This window comes from Mus musculus, chromosome 17 (assembly GCF_000001635.26).
Source record: "Mus musculus strain C57BL/6J chromosome 17, GRCm38.p6 C57BL/6J".
NCBI classification, from domain to species: Eukaryota; Metazoa; Chordata; class Mammalia; order Rodentia; family Muridae; genus Mus; species Mus musculus.
Genome location: NC_000083.6, coordinates 74708777 through 74715718, shown reverse-complemented (window position 1 = coordinate 74715718; position 6942 = coordinate 74708777).

The window sequence follows — 6942 nt, the reverse complement described above, 5'->3', positions numbered from 1 at the left end:
GGCCTTCCCCACACCCATGCCACTTTGCAGCAGACAAGTGGCTGGGCCAGCTCCCCTGCACTCTCACCCTCAGGGCTGGCTCACCCACGCCCCTGCCTCCTGGGTCAGCTGTGCTGTGCTGTCCAGGTGAAGTACAGAGTTCATTCTCCCAAGTGCTGCCACTAGCAAGAGATGGGGCCAGCTCTCCAGAGCACCACATCCAGTAGGGTACAGGGCCAGCTATGTACAAACCCTGAACATTTTCATGGTGCCAGTAGGCTGCCCCAATCAGGGACATCCCCGTGTTCTCTAGTGGTAATATGAGCCACAGATACCAACACTGACCCCTGCCATTATGTAGCCACAGCCTCAGACATGGCCCTCCGTGGCAGCTTGGGTTGGGGCCTGGTGGCACCAGGTGGCAGGGCTGGCCACTCACAACAGGCTGTTCCTCTCCTCCCTCAGTCTCCAGTTCCATCTCTCTTCATAATGCTCAAACTGCCCCACTTCTCTTTCTCTCCCATCTGACCACCACATGCTCACACATCCTGCTGCAGGCTGGCCACATGACTGTTGGACCCTGGGTCACATCCTCAATCCATGATACGTGGTGTGATAGCAAGCAGGTGTCTATGTCCTGCCTGAGCTGTGTGCTGGAGAGCAGGTCTGTGGGTGGCATGGTGGCTCACAGGTCTCTATCTGGCATCCTCCTCCCTCACTGCCCTGCCTGGATTTGAGTTGATTTGATTTTTTTTTAAAGATTTATTTATTTATTATATGTAAGTACACTGTAGCTGTCTTCAGACACTCCAGAAGAGGGCTTCAGATCTCGTTATGGATGGTTGTGAGCCACCATGTGGTTGCTGGGATTTGAACTCCTGACCTTCGGAAGAGCAGTCGGGTGCTCTTACCCACTGAGCCATCTCACCAGCCCTTGATTTGATTTTTATGAGTCTTTAGCATAAGACAGCTTTGGCCACCAAGCCAGTACAAGATCAACACCATTGACAACGAGGTATGTCTTTGCCCAATGTCATGGAGGTTGTTCTTTTTTTTTTTTTAAAGCATTGAACACACCCATAGCAAAGGACAACTTCCAGGAGTCACGTCACTCCATCCACCACGTAGGTCCCAGAGATTGAACTCAGGTAATCAGGCTTGCCAGCAGGCACCTTTACCTGATGCCGAACCATCTCTCTGGTCCTTGATAATTCTTTATAAAAAAAAAATCTATGTCTATGTGTGTCTGTGTGAATGTCTGCCATGTGTGTGCTGGTGCCCATGAAGATTAAAAGAGGGCATTGTGTCCCCTGAAGTCACAGGAGGTTAGGAGCTGCCCGTCATAGAAACTGAATCTAGGTCCTCTGGAAGAGCAGCAAGCACTCCACCAAAATGAATAAAGAGCTGATCTGAGTAATGGAAGCTTCCACATGAAAGGCAGGACTCAAGGAGGAGACCTAGAAGGACAGCAACACACACAACACAGAAAGCAAATACCTGCCCCCTGCATGGAGATAGCTCAACAAACCTGCTGAAGACCATTCTTCAGACTCACAGATTGGAAAGCCTTGATGATGAAATGGGCATTTGCTAAAGACCAAGCTATCAAGACGGCAGATATGAAGGATCATCGCACCAACGGGTCTTCATAAGGACATTCAGGCTGTTAAATGTATGGGATTGATAACTGTTTCTGACATAATATTTAAACTGGAACAATTTTTAGCTTAAATAGAAATCGGGAAAATGTAGAGCGATTTTAATACAGCAACATGGCTACTCTGGCTGGAATAGACACACACCCTTAGCATACCTTTAATCCCAAAAAATGAAGATAAAGGTAGTTTGTAGAAGGAAGCTCCATGTTTTTTTTTCTTTTTTTCTTTTTCTTTTTCTTTTTTTCTTTTCTTTTCTTTTCTTTTTCTTTCTTTTTTTTTTCAAGATAGGGTTTCTCTGTGTAGCCCTGGCTGTCCTGGAACTCACTCTGTAGACCAGGCTAGCCTCGACCTCAGAAATCTGCCTGTCTCTGCCTCCCAAGTGCTGGGATTAAAGGTGTGCACCACCACTGCCCAACAAGAAGTACCATGTTTGAAGGTGATGTATACTTGTGAGGCAGGCAAAGTCACGAATCAGGGAAAGATTTGACAGACTAGGATATGCACAACCCTCACGAGAAGGGAGAGGAAGGAAGGAGAGTTGGCTTAAGAGAGCAGTGCAGAAAGGGGGAAAGGAGGCAGTTTTACCAGGACAGTTGTACAGACACAGGCTGAAGAGAGAATGAGCCAGATAATGAGAAGGAGATGGAAGATTAGAACAGATTGCCAGAGTTAGTCTGAGGCCAAGCAGAGCAATTCAATCAGACACTTCAGGAGAAACCAGACTGAATCAGTCAGCTTGGATAGGAGTTTGAGCCAGAACAGCTGAGTTGAACCAGCCAGCCAGAATTCAGAAAGAACTAGAAAGGGTGAGCTTATTCAGCAGTAAGTCTCAAAGGCTGAAAACGTTCTAGACCTAGATAAGATTGGTGGGGGGTGCTGGAAGTTTCCAGGACAGGGCCTAGGTAGCTGACTGAGGCAGTAAACCTGAGAGATAACAATCAAACAAATAAAAGATACTTTTACCCTCCTACACGTTCATAACTTATTTTCAGCTGGTTCAAAGATAACACACTTTAGAGGTGGGACATTAAACAGGACATTACCCCTCTTAATGTCACATCTCATGATGGACTGAATAAAAGACATGACAGGCTTGTCAGTTGTGTGTGGAAAGTCAATAAATAAGCATAATGTTGGTTGCTGTGTCGCTCATATTCTCATGGTGAGGGGATTGCCACTGCTCTAAATCCAGCCTTTCCCAGAGGTATTCTTCACTATCATCTATGATTAAGTTCTCTCTGGCCTTTGCTAATAGAATAAGGGGAAATTATATAGCAAAATAATTAATTTTTTTTGCCTTTCTGTAGTATTGAGGGTTGAACTCAAGGCCTTCCACATGCTAGGCAAGGGCTCTACCACTGAGCTACACCCCCAGGCCTAAAAATGATAATCTACAAATACTAATAGGGGCCAGAGTGTGGCTTAGTGACAGATGGCATGTTCAGCCTAAGTAAAGCTCTGGGTCTAATCCACAGCGTCACCCCTCAGAAAGGATTTAATAAAAAAATAAAATAAAATTGAAAGCCCTTGTGGTGTGGCAGAGATGGGGATCTACTGTCTGTAGAGTTTAACTCTTCTCACATCATCAGGCGAGACCATTCTTACATCTGTACTGGGACTGGCCACACCTCCTGTGTGTTCCCAGTGTCCCTTTCCTAGGTAAAACGAAGACTCCTAATGCCAACCCCAAGCCAAACGAGCTGTTATGGAGGACCATTCCAAGACGCTGACAGCTCAACAGCCATATCCCCTTATGAAGATTACAAACCCTGTAACCATTTCTGGTGAAAAGACTCTAAGGAAAATGTCCCTACGATACAAGCTAAAATACCCGAGTGGTCATCAAAAAAAGTATTTATTCATATTGGCTGACACAGTGCATAGGATAGACTAGCCCTGGGGACATTCAAAACGTTTAAGTTTCCTAACACAAGGATTTATGGGTAACAGACTAATGAGTAGCACATGGATCATAAATACCCTTCATTCTCCTTTGGGCCAGCAAGGAAGGGATCTGGGACATTGCTAACATTTTGTACTGTGTCTAAATTTATACCACATAGCAAATCGGCTGTGTAACGTAGACACAGCGAGTCGCCACATCTTGTTTTCTTGATTAAACCTAGATGTTGGCAATGTGTCTTCCTCCTGGTCTCTCACGATTCTTCTAAATATATCAGTTCTCTTCACATTCACTTGACGTCTGCGGTCCAGAATCCTCAGTCGTTCCACACAACAACTGTCCAGACAGATAAAGCCAACAAGTGACTGGCAACAAAACCAGATTAACTGAGCAATTCAAGATGTACTTGGAAAATCAGCTCTCATAGACAAAAACATATCTAAGGTAGAGTCAACCACATGTTTATAAAACCCTGCCCCTCTTACAGCTCCTAATGCATTTTTTGGTGATTTTAGTGTTAGGTAGCTGGAGAGATGGCTCAGCATCTAAAACAATGGCAGAGGACCTAAGCCCTGGTCCCTGCACCCATACCAGTTTGCTCATAACTGCCAGTAACTCCAGTTCCAGGATATCTGAGGCCCTCTCCAAGCCTCTGTGGGCTCCTTACACTTATCTGTCACACATGCACACACATACATACACATAATTTAAAATATAAAAAAATAAAAACTTGTCTTGTTGGTTGTGAACCTAAGCCTTTAATGGCTGAGCCATCTGTCTGGCACAAAGATAAAATCTAAAAACCAATAACAAGTACAATAAAATCTGTAACACAATAACAAGTAGCCCTCAGAATGGGTTTTAGAACTGTTCACTCTATGAGTAATGGCCAGAACTGAACATTTTTTTTTGAAGCACATTGTTTAAAATCCAGGACTGACTCTCTTGGCTACATGCACCCCTGAATGTAGCCAGCCAATCAACAACAGCTTCACCCAATGAAAGCCCTTTCTACAGATAATGCTTAAGTTAAATGCTTATGCCTCTAAATCTACCAATACTTGAACTCCAAACCTTATGTATGATTAACAGTATGTTGTGCAAGAGGGGATTGCAACAGACCTGTGTAATTTTCCTTTCCTTCAGTAAGCAATAAATTCAGTTCTCTTTTTTTAAGGTTCTAAATAGAGGTCTTGTCATACTTAGACAATATATCACAAAGTATTGGGCGGGGCAGTGCGATGACCTGATCTGCCATCCATCAGTGTTTTCTGCTCAGACGGTGGGAGGAGGGGTTTGGTATAACCAGGAATTCCCACCAAGAGACTTGAGGCCTCTGCAAGGCTGAGCAGAGTATTTCCAGGCTCTGTGCCTGTTCTCAGCCAAAAAGGGAATGTTTCCATTTCCACGGCTGTGACTAGCAAACTCCAACAGAAGAGGGAGTTGCTGTTTGAAAGTATACCAAAGGGCTTCAACACAAAAGGTAAGAGAAAAACCCAAGTAATAAAATCCAGCTGTGGTTGATCTTGCTCCAAGAATACAAGTCTTAGCTGTGTGTCAATTCTTCCCCTTGGAAGTATCACTTAAGGCTACCATCCTGAGGCCTTACTCTAAAGGTGAAGAAAAATACAACTTCCCAGAAAATAACTGAGCAAATGACAGAACTGGAAACCAACATGGCATGAAGAAACCAACGCATCACAGTTTCTGCCCTTGGGACCACTATTCCTCAAACCCCTCAGATTGTTAGCATCAGAATTACTGTATTACTGAGGAGTGGGAGGACTGACCCATGGAATAATCACATAGGAAGTTGAGGCAGGAGGATTGCTCCAAGCCCTGGAATTCAAGGTCACATGGGTAACATAACTGAGTAAGTCAGGGGAATGAAGTCATGAGTTCCCATGATCCCTGAGAAGCTATAGGCAATGACTGACTGCTGGGAGAGGTGACAGACAGCCACAGGTAAATTATCCATGCTTTTATAGTTAACCCCAATTTAACTCACTGGGCCATGAACGCTAAAAACAAGAAAGAAGCTGGTGGTGGTGGTGCCGCCCAACTTTAGTCCCTGCAGAAGCAGGCAGGTCTCTGAGGTCCAGGCCAGCCTGTACTACTCGAAGAAACCCTGTCTTGAAAACCAATCAATCAAAACAAACAAGAAGGAAAGGAAGAGAAGGAAGAGGAGGAGGCTAAGGAGGAGGAGAAGGAGGAGTTGGAAAGAGGGAAAAGGTCACTGAGAGTGGGAGGGGACCAGAGAGGGAGGGAAGATGACAGGAATGGACACATAGCTATGAAATGTCACAATAAAGCCACACACATATATATGTGTATGTGTGTGTGCACATATATGTGTGTGTGTATGTATGTATATATATGTGTGTATATACATATACATACATACATATATACATTCTACATATATATACATATATATACATTCTATATATATATATATACACACATTCTTTATATGTATATGTATACATATACATATAAAGAATAGGAATTGCCTAAGCAACCACTAAAACTACATGTCTATGCCCTCCTTGGTTTTAAGAAATCTGCATGTTAATGAGTTCCTCAAATGTTCTTCAACATTCTAGAGTTTGAGAGGCTCAGTAAGTGGCAGAGCCTAGTCCTTCTTCATCCACACAACCTGTTAGACATGGGCAGATCCACTCCAGGTTCCTGTTTGTGTCTCTTCTGACTGAGCATCTATGCAAAGTAATCCGTCAGCATCAATACAAGCTCATTAATATGGCTCATGCACAAGGGAACACGAAGATCAACAAAGGGAGGTGCTCTCTGTCCAACTTGTACCCAAAGCTAAGCAGGGTTTCAAATTTGCTCAATGAAAACCTCTACATTATTTTTTTTTAATTTCCTGACACTTGTCTACTTTCCCATTAAACAAAAAGCAAACTTTGTTTTCCCAAAGTCCGTTGAAACATGCTATAATCAACAGTTCAGATCACATAAAAGATACAAATTTCACGTAACTTTCCTATATAGGATTGAACTGCTAAGTGTTTGACCAGAGGGGACTTTGAAACTTGACTATGGGGGCTGGAGAGACGGCTCAGAAGTTTTAAGAGCACTAACTGATCTTGCAAAAGACTCACATAGGCTCAGAACCATGTGTACCTCAGTTCCAGAGGATCTGATGCCTCTTCTAACCCTGAGCACTGCATGCGCAAGATGCATAGACATACAGATGCATACATGCAGGCGAGACTATGCAACCTCAGCCAACTCTACTCAAAGAAGGATAATCAGGTATTTCAATGTCTGTTCATTTAAAGAAGTGCTTCACCCCAACTCCTCCTGAGACAGGGTTTTCAGCTTAGCCCTGACTGTCCTGAACTCATTATACAGACCAGGCTAGGCTCAAACTCCTAG